General features: G+C 44.0%; 1 long non-coding RNA gene across 1 annotated transcript in view; it reads right to left on the bottom strand.

The window, feature by feature from the left end:
- Window positions 1-17,327, bottom strand: part of LOC138295813 (uncharacterized) — a 165,835-nt gene extending 148,508 nt beyond the window's left edge. Inside the window, exon 1 of the long non-coding RNA XR_011203689.1 lies at window positions 17,213-17,327. This is a non-coding gene — a long non-coding RNA (uncharacterized lncRNA). The remainder of the gene's footprint in view (window positions 1-17,212) is intronic.
- Window positions 17,328-17,914: the final 587 nt, after the last annotated feature.

Below are 17,914 nucleotides of genomic sequence, written 5' to 3' on the forward strand. Positions count from 1 at the left end.
TCCGAAGCCAGCGACATCATCTGCGGCGTCCCCCAAGGCTCATCCTTCAGCCCGATGCTGTTCAACATCTACATGGCCCCCCTCGCACAAGTAGCCCAACAACACAACCTCAACATTCTCACCTACGCCGACGACACCCAGCTCATCCTCTCGCTCACCAAAGACCCGCGCACAGCCAAAACCAACCTCCACGAGGGAATGGAATCCATCGCCGAATGGATGAAAAGCAGCCGTCTGAAACTCAATTCGGACAAGACAGAGGTCCTCATCTTAGGACCCACCCCCTCCGCCTGGGACGACTCCTGGTGGCCTACCGCAACAGGAACCCCACCGACACCAACCAACCACGCACGCAACCTGGGCTTCGTCCTCGACTCCTCCCTCACCATGTCTAAACATGTCAACGCAGTCTCCTCCTCCTGCTACAACACACTCTGCATGCTCCGTAGGATCTTCAAGTGGATCCCGACAGAAACAAGAAGAACGGTGACACAGGCCCCCGTCAGCAGCAGGCTAGACTACGGCAACGCACTCTACACAGGCATCCAAGCAAAAGACCTACTACGCCTCCAACGCATCCAAAACGCCTCAGCCCGGCTGATCCTCGACGTACCCCGTCGCAGCCACATCCCCCACCACCTGAGAAACCTTCACTGGCTCCCGGTGGACAAGAGGATCACTTTCAAGCTTCTTACCCACACTCACAAAGCACTCCACGACACCGGACCAACCTACCTGAGCAACAGACTCAGCTTCTACACCCCCACCCGTCAGCTCCGCTCCGCAAACCTCGCCCTCGCCGTCGTCCCCCGCATCCAACGAAAAACCTCCGGCGGCAGATCCTTCTCATACCTCGCCGCCAAAACCTGGAACACGCTCCCTACCAACCTGCAACAGACCCAAGACCTACTCACCTTCAGAAGATTCCTCAAGACCTGGCTCTTCGATCAGTAACAACAGCACCCCCCCGCCTCACCCCCCCTAGCGCCTTGAAACCCTCACAGGTACGTAGAGTGCTTTACAAATTCAATGATTGATTGATTGATTCTTCCTTTGTCACTGCTTTTACATCTTTCTCTTCTTCCATCTCTCCCCCTTCGTGTTTTTCTCTCTCTATTGCTCTGGATCAAACTCGGTTGAGAAAAAATAAGTGCCAGTCCCTAAATATGAGTCCTGGTGGACCCCAACTGCAACTACCGGCTCAAATTAGGCACTGATTACTGTGTGTAACGTATGGGAAGAAATTATTGCATAGCATTCATAACAAGCATGGGGCACATTGGCGCAGGAACGGTTTGTGCCCACACGTTTTAGGTGAAGTGATATTCATTTCAGCGCTTACCCAATGGATATCAGAGTTGTGTGCAACACATGTAGATACCAGGAGTTTATGTCTAACTGCACTGTGGTGCAGTAACTCACCAGCCTAGACGTAAGATGTAATTGTCAATGGATTATAAATAAAATTAAAATTGAATGCTTCTACATGGCACCACATTCCGTGTCTTCAGTGAGTTTAGGATATGTCTGAAAGTCATTTTCACTATATTTTCTTTCATATAACCTCAATTGAATTTTGTAAATATGAAGAGAAAGATCTGTGTGGAAGGTTCAACATTAATGCTGGGTTAGTCGTTTTTAAAATCCAATAAGTTGTCTTACATTTTTTAAAATGCAACTTCTAAAGATGTAGAAGGGAGCGGGCATTGTTTTGTGTCCCCAGTGTGCAGTTTACACGGCTTAGTTACAGAGGGAAGAAACCAGTGCATGACTTCCTCAAGGCTGCATATTAATTACATTAAGAGAGGACACACACCCTTAACATAGCCTCTCTACTAAGTATAATGGAAACCAAAGTGAGACTAAATTATATTTCTAACTCTTTAGCTCTAAGGTACCCGCATTTCTAGCCTCTGCTTGACATCTCTTTACTTGCTTACATTCATAACTCCCTGGTTACCCTATTTTTGCAGCCCCAGAAGGGTCTCCTGATTCCTCACCTCTTCGATTACGTTATTAACAAAACTCAATGTATCTCGCATGAGAATGTGACAGTTATATTTTATCAGCTCATAGGTCATGTTATATTTAGAACAAACAAGTCAGCAGCATAAAAAACCATTAGCTCACATTACCATTGCTTACCCACTTCCATCCCCGCACGCATGCACAGCAGAAATACAAAGTGGCATATTTACAAGAAAGTGGCGCATCGGTCCTGATGCATCACTTTTCTTGTGTCGCCCCTGCCCCACCTAACAAACACCATGGTTGTGTTGTATTTACAATACAGTGCACCATAGTGGTCGTTAGGACAATGGTGTTTACATTTTTTATGATATTGTGGCGCTTTGCTGCACTAGCATAAACATTTTTGACACCAGTGCAGCAAAAACACAGGGAGGCCCATTGACTAAAATGACAGAAAAACTGGGGCAGTGAAATGTTGCAAATGTCACTGCACCCTTTTTTCAGGCCTCCCTGTGTCAGAACACCCCCCTTGCATTCATTAAGCCTGGTGTTGGAATAATGTGGCGCAAGGTTTCCAAAGTGGCACAAGTCTAGCATTGTAAATATGGCGTGGGAGAAAGGCCTCCTTAATGCAGCATTGCTGTAAAAATAAAATTACGTTAGAGCGGCGCAACGTGGCTCTCGGTGGCGCTAGGGACTCCTTAATATGCCCCTAACAGTGCACATAATACAGCTAAGTGTCCTTCAGGGATAGAGAAGTAGCTACTCTTTTAACCAGTCGCTGGAGGTGAATGGCTTGAAGCCAGCAACTCCAATCCATCAAACCACCAAATCAACAGGGAGATCCTTAGTCCCCCGACCCTCACTAATTGTTCTCTCATTCCTGTAATATTATCAAGCATATCTTTATACTAAAGCATTCCACTTTTGCTGCACATAGGACATCCCTAGGCAAGATGGGAAAAGTCAACCGCAGCAGCTCAGCATATATGGCACAAACCAAAGGTAATGGGAAAAATACTTTTCGATTTCTACGAGGTGCATTAAAATTGATGAAAATACAAAAGAATAAGAAGTGGTCCTGGGAAATTTGGCAGCTATGCAATTCCAACTTACACAGGTATTAGTGGTCGGTTGCCGTGCTTAGGAAGAAATAATGCAATAGAAGATTAATGTGGATAAGCAGATGCATGTAATGATTATGGGTCTGATTTACATCTTGGTGGAGGGGAACAGTCACAAACGTGACAGATATTCCATCCGCCTTTACAATAACATTTTATCCTACGGAGATCATAATAGGATGGACAGGACATCCGTCACTTTTTTGTGACTGAGAATTCAATCCCCTGAGATCTAAATCAGGCCCTATGTAACTATATAGTTCACACTACTTTGGTGAATATCCTTTAAACAATGATTTATGTTCTGTTTTATGAATGCAGAATCCTTGTTTTTGCCCAGAAGACGTCAGACATTCCATGCATGCCAAAACGTGTCGACAATCTTATAAGAGGAATTCTGGAAGAAATGAATGCCCTAAAAAGAGACACGGACAATGTTTGAGGGAAAAAAGAGTTACAATTTCCTCTAAAAAAATCACTGGGTTTCGCAAATAAACACCCAAAATAAAGGTGTTATGCTTGAAGTTTAAATTATGTTTTAGAAAGTTATTGTACTGTTAGCAAGTACCTCAACAATAAAACTGCAATAAATACAAATGATTAATGTCAGGACAACTAATTGTAGGTAAGAAATAAGGCAACCCTACATGTATTGAAAAGGGACAAATAAATATGGCAATGGAAAGGGGTAATAAAACAGATTGAATTGTCTTTTTTGATACTGAACAGGAATATACGTTCGTCCCTACTTGGAATAGCAGTTATTCATATTGTATGAGGATCTTGCTCTCATCACTGGGCACACTGTTACATAATATTGTATGCTGATTTAAAGCATCTCGCAGTAAGATGTGGACGTCAGCATCAGCTCTGCTTGATACTGTCCCTGAGATGGAGTTGTTCCCCAAAACCAGAGCAGGAAGTCACTATGGAGAGCTGACCAAACTGAAAAAGATAACTATAACGTGATGTAGCATGCTGCCTGTATGGATCATAAATTCAGCACCCACGTAGGGGTAGTAATGCTACAATACAATGCAGGTGAACATCCATGAGTGGTGTCTATTTCAGCACCCTAGCTTTATTGCTCTCTAGCTCCTCCATCACTATATTGCTCCAAACTCAAATCACATAACGCCTCGTTTTCTAAACCCCCTTCCATCCTATATCTGCAGGTCCTGATTTCTTCAAGGTACCTCTTCCCCATGCCCAGGACTCCCTTGCTGCCCCACTTGCCATGTGGCCATAGCAAGAGGTCCACAGTTATGTTCTCTACTTCATTCAAGCATTATATGCTCTCTCACTTCACTTTCACTGCCCTTGCTTTCCCACATGTATTACCCTACCTCTCAATTTCTCAATTTTATTAGCTTTGCAACTTCTGACTAATTTCTCCTTGATAGCCCAGCTCTGCTTTTGTCATTTCACATCTATCCCACCCCATCTCATTTGTTCCTCACATCCTGTACTCCCGCCACACCTAGCAGCTCCTCATTTTCTATTATGCCATTGTGTATGTATATATGTACGTATGTAATTTATGTATGTACATGGTATTACCATAGCACAAATCTAGCCAAGAGGAGCAGAGTGCAGTAATATCCACAGACTTTAGCCTGAAAGATCTAAGTATTGAAGGCCTTGCATGGGCTTGGTTTTTAAGCTCCTTGTCTGAAAGGTCATTCCAATTAACAGTAGGGTCTTTCTTTTCAACTATTTGATTGCTATCCTGCGGGTCCTCCAAGAATCTATATTGTCCCCACCACTATTTAATCTGTCCGGCTCTACAGTTCCAATTCAGTCTCATGGCTTAGCTCTGTTTATGGATGTGGTTAACACTCTGATTGTATTAAAGATATCTAATGATATGAGTGCTATTGCCACTAAACTCCTGTTTGGGATAGCTCTAACAATGGGATATTAACACCATTTAAAACAGAATGGCATTAAGGCAGAAATACCCTACCTTTTAAGATTCACTCTTTTTCGAAGACTTCCTTCCCGGTCTACTACATTGGGTCATAAGCCAGTGTGAAGAATGTAAGAGTGACATCTGGCTCCACTTTTTCCTTGTCTCAGCAAATTAAGTCTATGGTCATTTCATGTCTCCTTCTGCTCAAAAGCCTGAAGAGGACCTGTTACAAATTGGGCTTCTGGTTGGCTAGGGTATGCACCTAAGCCAGGCAGAACCCACCACTCTAGTCAGGGCACTTAAGTTACACACCAAAGATAACTTGTGCTCACCCCCTGGTATATTGGCACAGAGCAGTCAGGCTTACCTTCAGAGGTTATGTGTAAAGCATTTGCACAACACACACACCAGTGACACAATAAATACACCATGAAAGAGACTCTACATGGAATTATATAAAAATATATATTATAGATGGTAATTATATCATAGACCAAAGCGACATCATTATGAAATATTATGCATATTATGTCAAAACTGAGTTAGTTCTTGGTATTCTGATAAATGCAGAAGGAACTCACTAAATTACACATGATAGCATCACATCAGGTGCTAGTAAAGCATAAGAATCATAACCGCTGTGCACATTATATAACTACTGGAGGACTACTCGCTGTCCTGGGCTTCAGACAACCCAAAATGACATATAATTGCAATAGTCATGACATAACGTGCAGCAACTTGGTTATGAAAAACATAGTTCCCAAGGTATCACCCCAAATGAATAAATCACCAATTAGCCCCATAAGTGTGCCAGTAATGATAAACACATGCAGGCACAGGGAGCTCTGTGCTTCTATTCACGGGTTTAAGGTGAAACTCACAGCATTTGGTAGGGTAAATGCACTTGGGGTGGGACAAGCCAGGTGCAGGAGCCTCGAATCACCTATTATCTGGAATACGGTAATCAGTCTGTAGGTGCCACATGAACCACTCTCTGGTGGCGACCGGGGTCTCTGTGGAATACCTGACAACTGGCTACAAAGCAAGTACACAAGGTATGGCCCTGAACACAGTGGAGGCATGCACTCTGTGACTAACCCCCGTAAGTGCTTTTAAAAAGATGCTGCTGCCTGCGAGCGTGTGGTGCAGGGCCTTGCATAAGTGTGATATCCCTCCTTCTATTGGGACAGACACAAAGGAAGCACAGCATGGCCACCAACCTCCCCAGAAGCCCGGCTCACTCACAGTTCTCCTTATGGCAGCAATCAGTCTGCCCCCACTGCATTAGTGGGGCTCCTGGGAGCCAGGATCTGCGAATCAAGGCTCTGGAATCTCCTGGGGGTAGAGCCAGGCCAGGTGGACATCTGCAGCGCTTTCCTGTTGCTGGGTGACCCTCCAGCTTCTACAAAGCAGAGTCTTCTCCTGGCAATGTGACAGCCCTCGGCGAACTTGGCATTGGGCAGGAGCCTGCTGCCAAAGTGTTGGTGGGACTTAGGAGCGGGACGCACATCAGGGCAGGTTCAAGTGCCCTCAGGGCAAAGGCACGGGAGGACTCACACACACACCCTGCAATAAGCACTCCACCCGGCTCCTATCACAGTGCTTAACTAGACAAGCCTGGAGAATAAAGCCCTCACTATGCACTAATTGTGGGGCCAGAAAAGGATAATGAGGTGCTCTTCCTGCACCAGGTATCAAGCAATGGGAAAATGAAGCACTCCCCAGGTACTATACTTGTAGGGACCAGGAGCACAACGAGCACCTTGTAGGCTTGTAGGAGAACTTTGGGGGGGAGCACAGGGCAGATAACAGTAGGCAGGTAGGCCAGCACAACCAGTCCCACAGTCCTGATGGCAAGCTCTCCAGGCAGTACCACAGTGTCCTAGCAGAACACTCAGGGAGAAGCTGGCAGCAGTGTAACAAGCAGAAAAGCAATACAGTGAGTCCTTTATGTCATCCAGCAAGTAGTAGGTAGCAGGGCAACAACAGAAGAGCAGTCTAGATTAGTCCTTTATGCAGCGCAGCAGTCCATCTGAAAGCGGTTCAGTCCCAGTTCCAAAAGTGCTCTAAAAATCATGTGGTCAGAGCCCCTGTACTTATACTCCAAAATATATTGGTTTAGGGGGTGATTTCAAAGAGACCTTTTCAAGTGTAACACAACCCCTTTCAACCCAGCCCTGGCTCCAGATATCAATGGGGGTAAATCAGCCCATTGTGTGAGGCAGGGGCACAATCTATTGACATGCATGTGTGCCCTGCCTTTCTCTCTCTCAGTCCAGTAAGACTATCAATATGCAGATGCACAGAAGCGTGGATTAGAATCAGGTTGCACAACACTAGAGTCATAAGCACAGAGAAATGCCCTTTTTCTAAAAGTGGCATTTTTAAAATAGCAATGTAAAACCCAACTACACCAGTGAGCAGGATTTTTCACTACAATTCCAAACATTCAAACATGCCCAGGCTACTCCTATCAGATCAGAAATTACCTCTTAGACATATATAGGGGAATTCCCAATGCTAACCTATGAGAAGAGCAGCCCTCACAGTAGTGAAAAATAAAATAGGATGTTTGTCCCTACTAGGGTATGCAAAACATAAATGTACATGTCCTACCTTTTAGATACACAGCAGCCTGCCCATGGGGCTACCTAGGACCTACCTTAGGGATGACGTAGGTGTACTAAAAGGGGGTTTAGGCGGCCTTGGCAAGTAGTTTGAATTGCCAAGTAAGTGTGCAGCAAACTGCGCGCGCAGGCCCTTCAGTGGCAGACCTGAGAAAAGGTTTGAAAGGCTACTTCTGTGGGTGGTGCAATCAGTGCTGCATGCCCACTGGTGGCATTTTATTTACAGGCCCTGAGTATATGGTATACCACTTTACAGGAGACTTACAGGTAAATTAAATAAGCCAAACAGGTGTAAGCCAATCATGCTAAGTTTTAAGGAAGAGAGCACATGTGCTTTGGCACTGATTAGCAGTGGTAATGTGCCCAGAGTCCGAAATCCAACAAAAGGTCAGAAAAATAGGAGGAGAAAGGCAAAATAGATGAGGATAACTCTACAGAATAGGTCATTTTCAACAGGACCTTATTCCTGTTTTCTTTCCCTCACAAGGTGATGATACTGAGTGCCTTCACATCAGTTCATTTGCATTATTGTATTGCTTTTTTGCTTGACCTCCCTGACTACTTGATTAGCAGACTTCATCCGGTCCAAAACTACACCACCAGATTGGATATGACTTTAAGAGCCATGCCCTAGTTTATCACTGTTGGCTTCTTGTAAAGAAGTGCTTTATTTTCTTTTATGTTTACTGTTGAAAGATATTGATTCCCCAAAATATTTTATTCTTCGAAATCATTCTCAACGTTACTACTGTTCTCATACTTTGATATCTGTGGATCAGTCTTTATTTGTGGTCCCTCGGTTCTAGGGCTCTTTGGTTAGAGGGCAAGCTTTTTCAAACATTGCTGCCATAAAGTGGAACGCCATACCTGCCCATCCCGAAGGTCAATCTCCTGAACGTTAGGAAGGCAGTAAAAACTTGATATTTCCAGAAGCGCGATAGGCTGGGGTCACGGTTTTAGTATCCTTTATGAAGCCAGCTTACTATTTGTTTTTTCGTGCTAGCTCCAGAATACTCCTCTTTTGTTGTGCGCTCTACAGGTAGCATAAGAATACACAATTCCATTGCGTCGGGTCCTGAAGGTAATTCAAGATGTGATTTCAAATGTACGCGGACAACGCAGAGGTTACCTTCCAGACCCATCTCCACCCACCCCATGGGCTCTGTATTTTCAGGCCATAAACTCTGTCCATTATTAACACTATTTTACATCAACTGGCAGACAGTCCTTGCAGGACCACAATCGGGTGTATCACGTATATCACAATGATTGAGGGAAAGGTGCTGGACTGACAAAGCTTCTCTTAATCAGATAAGACCTGTTGACTTGCATGAGGGTAGAAATGTAGGAAACAACCGTGTTGTTGGACTGATTATTAGATGTTACAAAACTATGGTTAAGTATAAAAAAAGACTTCCAAAACTGCCACCACATATTCAGTCAGTGTTTTATGCCCGTGTTCATACCATTAACCTAGTTCTTACTGCTCATTATATAACATTGTGTGTCACACTCCATCAAAGCCCTCATCGTCTTAAGTACCACATGCTGTACACCGATTTCCATATGTTTGATTAATGATAAATGTATAATGCGTGTGATGTAAAGCGCTCTAGCACTGCACATTGGCATGAGTAGTGGTATTAAAGAATTAAATTACAAAAAATCACTTTGGCACACTACTTGGGATGAGTAGTGGTATTAAAAAAGGAAACTAAAATATAAACTAGTAGCTGCTATTTAAACTGTTGTTTATGTAAGCATTCAAACAGACTGATATATCTGACATTCTTACAGTGCTTGCATATCACTTATATAAAGAGGTTGAACAAAGTCAAAAACCTGCCTCCAGTGTTTCTCCTTGGAACTTGTGAATTGATAACAAGCTGAGTGCTTTTGTGTCCCTCTACTGCATTGGCATTTACGTGACAGGCTCCACATAACACCAATCCAGGATCATACTCAAGCAAAAAGAGGGTTGATGGCCCCTTAATTCGGCCTTTAGTTTGGGCTCAGCTGAAATGGAAAAAAAGAAAAAAAACCTCTTTGCTTGCCAATTGCTGTTCAAAATGGAAAGCAGGAGTGAGGGTGCTGCTGAGTATGACCCGGTGTCAGCTAATTACCCCAGGACAATTTCATCGTATTTCAATGGGTCCAGCCTGGATCCTGGTTCCAGCTCAATAATAGCTTCCAGATCATGAACATAGCTGGATCTCCTTCATTTTATTCATTGGTGGCCTAATTTACAATGTTTTGGCACAGGACAGTGCCGCAAGACTTCTTGCTGTGCTGCCCTGAGTCTAAACAAAAGTGCAGGAATGGGACATATCTATAAGATCGTGTGCATTGCTGTCCTTTTACCCTGCACTGGTGCACAAATTGCTACCATACTCCAACGTAGCAACCCTTGCACCAATGGGCAAGAATGCCTCAGTTGCTGGGATGATTGTTTTAGTTCAGGAAGGGGTGTCTTCCTGCACAAAATGCAGACACATAGAAAGAGGAAAAAACAGGGAGAAATAAAGAAATTTCTCCGCGTTGCGTCACTTCAACGGAACCCCTGGGGTCGCGTAGGCTTTTGACATAGGCTCTTGACGCATTCCCAGGTTTACAAAAACATGTAAATCAGGAAATGTGTCAAAATCCATTGATGTTGCGTGGGAGCACCCAGGCAACACCCATAGAAACGTCTCTCTGAGGCAAAGTAAGTCAACGCAGACACTTACTCCACATCTACAAGGCCGTGTGAAGCCACGCAAATTGGCTTCGAGTGGCCTTGTAGATATGGGTCAGCAGCCTGCACTGCAGATGCGTCAAAAAAGTGATGTGTCTGTGGTGCAGGTCTCCTGTAAATCTGGGCCTTGCACCTTCATTTTGATAATGGAAACCACTGAGCTTCACGTGCACCATGCCACAGGGCATGCCTTAGCATGCATTCATTTTGTGGCACATGCCATTTTAAAAAATTGCAAAGGCGTTCATTTGTGACCTTCAAATCAGGTATGATGGCAGAAACAAGCACTAAAAGGAATTCGCCTGGAGCAGTTCAGGTCACTGGCACCACTATTTCAACAATTCCCGATGGTCAAGGTTCACAGCCTTAACCCTGACTTGACTTGGTTAGTTGTTGCCATGTTTTTGTGTCTGTGTGTGGAAATGCAAAATATATCAGAACGTATGCAATTAATGTTCTCTGTAATTGCCATAGAACATTACTGTCTAAACTCTAAAGGGTATCATATGAGAATAGAAGTCAAGTGTATATAAGTGCCTCAACCTTTTGTGTTATTGCAGTCTATGTCGGAGAGGGCTAGGATTGTAGTCCTACATCTATCTCAGTGGAATTGTCCCATATTTGGGCTTGAAAATCTGGTTAGCCTGAATCCAGTTGGACTCTTATCTTTGTTAATGCTCCTAATTCCCGCTTACTCGCATTACTTCAAAGAAACCACAAGGTGACCGACGAAAACGAGTAAATAAACGGCTGAGAAGGAAGTGTGGGAAGAACAGCTTGGCACACGTAGGTCTGCTCTAGGGCTATGCGTTGAACCATCTGCGTGTTTTTATTCAGTTAGTTCAATAAAAAATGTATATAAAATAGAGAGAAACCAACGCGCCTCTGCCTCGGAAAGTCTCCCCAGGGCCTGCGCAGCATAAAAAAAATCTGAAACCTCCAGCAAAATGGAAAAGCAAACACCGTCTGAATTGCCCACTCCTTTCAAGAAACCATATTTTAGAGAAATGGCCTCTGGATCAGTGAAGTAAATAACAGGGCGGTGGGCTATAAATCATCAGTCGTGACCGCCTGCCGCTTCCTGGAGAGCGGGAGCGGCAGAGGGGATTGCTCGGGAGGGACTATGGAAGTAGGGCAGTGCACTTTAAAACGCACCACACCTGTTTCTGGGGTTCTGTGGAGGCGGGATGAGGCGAAGAGGGGGAGGGGCAGAGACTTCTGCTGCTGCGATGTAGGATTAAGCCCGTTTTCTAAAGAAGCGGGGTTTAAATCGGGAGGTTCTGTGTCGGCAATAGGCTCAGGCAGAATTACAGCTTGTAAAATCGGTCCTCATCTGTCTCCCGGGAGACACCTCTACTTGGGTGTTCCAAACATGGCCGCTGCTGCACTGCACAATCTTGTACCAGAGCATCATTGGAGTAGAACGTTTCCGTTTGGGACTTGGCAAAGTGATATTCCGCAGTCTGTCCGCCATAGAGAGCAGGGCCCTTAGATCCCTGTGCAGCAAGCATGTTTTTGAAGCGCTCTTTTTTTTTTAGGCGGGGGGTGGTTGGACGATCCAAAACAACTTGTTGTAACTTTTGACAGAGGTAGGGGGTCTAAATTAGGCCCCTACAGTCCCTGAGGCGCGGCGGGGAGGCAGCAGCATATTAGAGGAGCCCTATACCATTAGGAACCCGCCCCCCCCCTCCCCCCTTCAAACTAGTGCCAAGGAATATCTGGGGATATAGGATAGAAGGGCCCATCATAACATTCTGCAGCAGTTGGGGGGGCATGATGTTGCTACCCCAGAGCTTCTGGAGAGGCCTATGCAGATTACTTTGGCTAGTAAATTTCATCTCTTGTACACCCTTTCAGAGCAGCCTGCTGTACGTTTTGCTAATGAAGAACCTTTAAGGGATACTCTTCACATTGAGCTCTAAGCTCACCTTTTCATTCTCCACTGTTGGAGAAAGAATACCTAAGGCAAAATGGGTGACTGTGAAACATTGCTACTGAGGGGGTCTGGTGAAATCATAAACCACCAGTCTTGGATGGCAACTCAGGATCCTATCACAAGAATCACCTGGTGCATATTTTACGCAATATATAAAGTGGGGTACTTAGTTTGAAAACTCTATTGCCTCCAAAGTGCAGCCACTAATGAACACTGAATGGAATTAGAATGTTTGGATTCTGTTAACTTTTCAGAGGTAAACAATTGACAATGATGCCGGCCAGTGGATTTGGGCAACACTTTGGCTACGTTTACGGCATAATTACAGATTTGCAGCATTTGCAACACAATTTACCACATCATTTGCAGATTTAACAAAAATAGTTTCTCTGGAAAAGGGATGAAAATAATACTGCCAAAGAAGGTGCTATATCAGAAGCGTTGTCTGCATAATTTATACAAAGGTGCTGCATAAACTATCTAACCTTGACACGTAATTCTAGTAACACTGGCATTAGTAACGCTCTGCAAAATGGTTCGAGGGCTATTATCATGATGGTTAAACCCTTATTCCAAAGTTCCAATGGTAAATAAATATCAAATATATGCATCGCATGTATGATTTAAGCCATGGCATTTTTCATGTATATATGTCTTAACAAATGTATTTACCCAAAACCACAGAGCAGGGGTTAACATTTATGCAGCACATTGAAGAGGCTATGTGATTTGCAATATTACATGCAACAGTGTTTTTCTCATATCAGTTTTGGGTACTGTAGTAGGAATAAACTGGAATTTTATTGTTGCACTGTAGTAATAGATAGATATCCCCCAGTGAAAATAATGTGACTAAATAACACTTGCTATTTCGAGCATATGTTACATGTATGTTATGTTTTATAATAATATGCATCCAATGGCAGTGAGAATAAATGTGGTTCACAAAATAATGTATTTACTCAAAGATACAAATTGTGTAAGAAAAGTGGTGTCAGCAGGTGCATCATCGTCCCGCAACCGGACCCACCCCTAATGTGTGGACCTCTCGTTCAACTTAGCTATACGTTGTTACAAGTACACACATAAAGTCCCGTACTAGTCACTACCTGTCAGGAAGTGATGAAAGTTGCTGGCGGAAAAAAGGGTCACCCTTTTTTGACCCTTAGAAGAAAAGTGGGAAAGAGAGGCGTCTTGTAATGTGTTCTGGAATATGTTAGACTTCTAACTGAAAAAAGTAATTAAATCAGACTCCAAAGTGTAAAGGGTGTATCAACAAGCTGCACTATTGCTGGTCCTGTTGCCATAACGACCGGACGGCGTTGGTGTGTGAGGTAACCAGAGCGCTAAAAGAGAGGCATCTCGTCCTCTTTGCTTAGATCGGAGGCCTTTTGTGTGGAATTCAGCTAGATTTCGGGGAGCAGTCGGAGTGCCGTCTCGGGCTTGGTGTTTTCGCGGTGACCACGACCAATGTCCCGTTTGCCGTACCTCCTGCACGCGGGGGCGCGGCCGAGGATACTCGTCCTTTGTCACATGCCGGAAGCACTAGAAGGCGGTCCGCTTTTGGGCGCTCTGGTGCTTAATCCTTGCGTGACCCAAGTCAGTAAAGTTCGGATTGCCGTCACTGGCGTAATGCGGGGGGCCCCGAGCTCCACCTGGCCCCCTCAGCAGAGTATACTACGCACCGCCGTGAGGCCCCTGCCTCAGGGCCCCTGACCAGGTCATCGGGCCCCCCTCCATGTACTTTTCGGGGGGGGTGGGAGGGTGGGGGGGTATTCAAGTTTCGTTACGCCATTGAAACTTGATTGCCCTTGGCCCTGGTGCCGAGTCTAAATATGTAATATTTTATTTATTACTTTTATGTTCTCGTCAAATAGCCTCCCACCGCTACGCTCTCACTTTCACAGACTGTTATAAAGAGTACATGAGAGAAAAAAATGATGAACTCTGAATGATCCCGGTGTGTTCTTCAACCTATATTGTTTAAACTCATTCACGCCATATTGGTACACTATTTAGCATAATAAAATTGTATACCACGAAACACATTTTATTGGCCTCGGGGCTGCGCTCACTGCACTATCCCCTCTTCCGTAGAAGTCAGTCTTTTTATTGTGAAGGGGGAGATAATTAAAACGATATAGATCAGGCGTGTAAATTGCTCTTTTTCGAGATTAGATGCGGGGAGCGGGCCTGGGGAAGTGCGCCCCCGCTCTGGAAGCGGCGCCTCTGAACTCGGGCAGCAAAGGCCGCGCATCTCATTCAGCGCTGGAGTGGGCTCGGCGAGGTGACACCCCCCGTCGAGGGCTCCCGGATGGAGGACGTGGGCAGACACTCATTTAGGCACAAGTAATTGACAAATCCGAGGAGCCGCATTACCAGCGGAATGGAAGGGTATTAATTATTTAAAAACGATTAGCCTTTCTGTGTGCGATGCGTAGATTCCGCCGTGTCCTGGAAAAATAGAGCTCATCACCGCGTCAGCGAGACTGACAGGCTGAGCCGGGAGGACTGGCCTTCCAAGGGCATTAATGGGAGCGCATGGACTGTTAATGCGGCTGTTGTAATTACAATGTGAGATATATATATATATATATATATATATATATATATATGTATATATATATATATATATATATATATATACAGAGAGAGAGAGAGAGAGAGAGAGAGAGATGAGTAATAAAACCATGATATATAATGTTATGGGTGTATAATGCAATTTGGGGTATGTACATTATATAAATAGTATACAGTATATAGATAGTATATTTGAAATAAAACCAAGCTAGCTACATTGTTATGAAAATATGTCACAAGAAGGTTGGACTACCAAATCTAAGATGACATTACAGCTGATACCCACTTATTTTTATATATCATTGTTGTTATGGGGCACTTAGGTTGAAAAGATATTGTTCCAAACGGGGAAATGTTTGTTCCAAACATTAAGTGATATACTGAACTATACTATTTGACTGTCTGTAAATAAAGAAAATACTTCTGAGGTCAAAGGATGTAAAATGTGATATATATATATATATATACATAGATATATATATATATGAGAGATTGTTTAAGATGTTATCTGCGCGATGAAGCTAACAAAAGTCACTGATTGGAATTAGAATGCTTATGTTTTGTTTTACATTAACAAAGATAATACTGAGTAAACAGTGTCCAAGAGCAAGCAGACCAACATAGTCTGAGTCCCTCCTTGTGATGCTGAAAGCAACACTTCACATGGGACTGTGCAATATTTTGCATATTTTATAGGTCAGCGTGAAACATAGGTTTCCACACCACTGCATTGTGCACAATAACCATATATTTGTAGGTATGGGGTACACTGGAAATAGATGTTAAAATACACAGATATGTGCAAGGGTGCTAATTGTAGTTGTTAAGAATTGTCAGTAAGTCCTGTAGACAGCTATATATAATGTTGGACCAATACAACCAAAAAATGCATGGAGAAATGGTCCATGTTGGCAGGGTGTCAGACCTATGTATGCATGTCTAGTGCGTCTGCGTAGGCATGTGTCTGTAAGAGTGTGTGTGTCTATGCGTCTGTGTAAGAGATTGTGTGCTTCTGTGTGCGTGTCTGTGAATGTGTGTACTTAGCTGTGTGTTGTGTGCATGGGTATGCATTGGTGGGAGGCTGTGTCCCCCTCTACACAGTGGGTGGATGCACCAAGTATTGGCCTAATTTAATATACTCATTTGCATGTTTCTCGTTGGTTTTGTTCCATCTGGGCAGAGTCTCGGGCCTGTAGACAAGCTCTGGTCATCGCATCTGTGTGAACACCTCCAGCCCGGAGGATCCAGTGTGCGAGGACCCGTCGCACAGGGCGAAGAGCTCTGGGAGAGCGAGCCGGCTGCGCCTACACGGCCACCTAGCGCCTAGCTGCTCTGAGACTCTCATTATAGCTCCGTGTGTTCGGCTTTCATTTGAGAGTTTTATCTTTGATGGGTCAAATTAAATCCTACTGGTCTTCCTTTTAAAATAAAACTTTGTGAGTGGTGTGTGTGTGCGCGCGAGCGCGCAAATGAATAGCTTAGTGCATATGTGAGTTTGAGTATCTGTTCAAGTCGTACACAACTATACATTTGCATGCGCTTGCACAAATTATGTATCCATATAGGTAAATAAATACATCTGTTTGACACAGTAAATCAAACGCAAAAGGTATTTTACACGCCGAGGGCTAACGTTCATTTTTGAAGGCTCCCCTGCTTCTTTCTTACGCACCCTTTCCCCTGTGTATTGTCCTTTCTGCGCCCCTCTCTTACCAGCTTTGCCAGATATAAAAAATAAAGCATAAATACATTATAACGGTAAAAAGGTAATAATCATGATGCTACGAATTAAAAAAATAACGCTATCGAGAGTACTAATGAATTTACATATAACAAAAAATATTATTATAATTATTTATTATTATTATAATTTACAATAAGAATAACCTCGAATAACACAACTACTACTACTAATAATAAGAATAATATTAATAATAATAATGATAATAACAACAATAATAATATCTGTTCCGCCCTGGAATACCACGTAGCCCAGGCATTACTGGCTTAAAGATGTTCATTTAAAAATAAAAGGCGAGCCAAGAGTCTAGTTTGTAGCAGTCATCTTACATCTATGGCTCAAAATAGAGATGTTTTAACTCACCAGGCTATTTACGCATAACCACCAGGATTTGCGCGTAAACGGTTACGCCGCGTTCCGATATCGGTTCACTGTTTTATCTTTCTGTGCCCCATACCCGTACGTGTGACTGTTTCACACCCATTACTGACCAGCGCCTGTCCTTACGCGCTGCTCCGTTTGCCCCGTAAGCGCTATAAACTAGCGATAGCCTCGGTCTAGGGATTCTCGAAGCGGCCCCCTACCTGAACAGCCCTCAGAAGGCGGTGACAGCCCGTCTGGGAAGCCTCTGCCCGGAGCAGGAGGCTCCGCTGTATTTATCTGAGCCCAGGCTCGGTGGCTGTTGACTTTAGCACAAAGTAAAGATTTCACTTGCAGTCAGTCTGAACAGCGAAAAAATGAATATTTCCCGAAGATATTGACTAGCTTTACACAATTCTGTTAAGAAAAATGCCGGGGGTTGGCTGAGGAGAAAGTAAAATAATATCTGTGTCAATTTGTTGAGGGGTGACGTGGTGTTGAAAGTTTACCCTCCTGGAATTCGGATCTTGTGTTTTTTGTTTGTTTGCAGGCTCGTGTTTGTTCACAGATCATGCTCGCTGAAACCAGCGAGAAGGGGCACTTAGGAGGTACACGAGGCGGCGGCGCGGGTGGGGGTGGGTTGTTTCACTTCTGAAGTGAGAAATGTGCATCCCTGTGACCCTTTCTGCACCACTCTGACGTTAGGGAATGAGTCCCCGCTTAATGCAGCATCCATTAGGTAGCCTTCAAAGTCGTACAACAATCACCGACCAGTTTCGTTCAATTTGTTGGTCACTGGTTTGATGCGCCTTGTTTACTTTAACAACAAAGCAGGGAAGGTACAAATTCAAAACAATCACGATGTGAACTGTCAGTAATACAACAAGGGAAAATAAAAGTTAGACATTTCAGATGAAGATGTGTAC

Source organism: Pleurodeles waltl, chromosome 5 (assembly GCF_031143425.1).
Source record: "Pleurodeles waltl isolate 20211129_DDA chromosome 5, aPleWal1.hap1.20221129, whole genome shotgun sequence".
NCBI classification, from domain to species: domain Eukaryota; kingdom Metazoa; phylum Chordata; class Amphibia; order Caudata; family Salamandridae; genus Pleurodeles; species Pleurodeles waltl.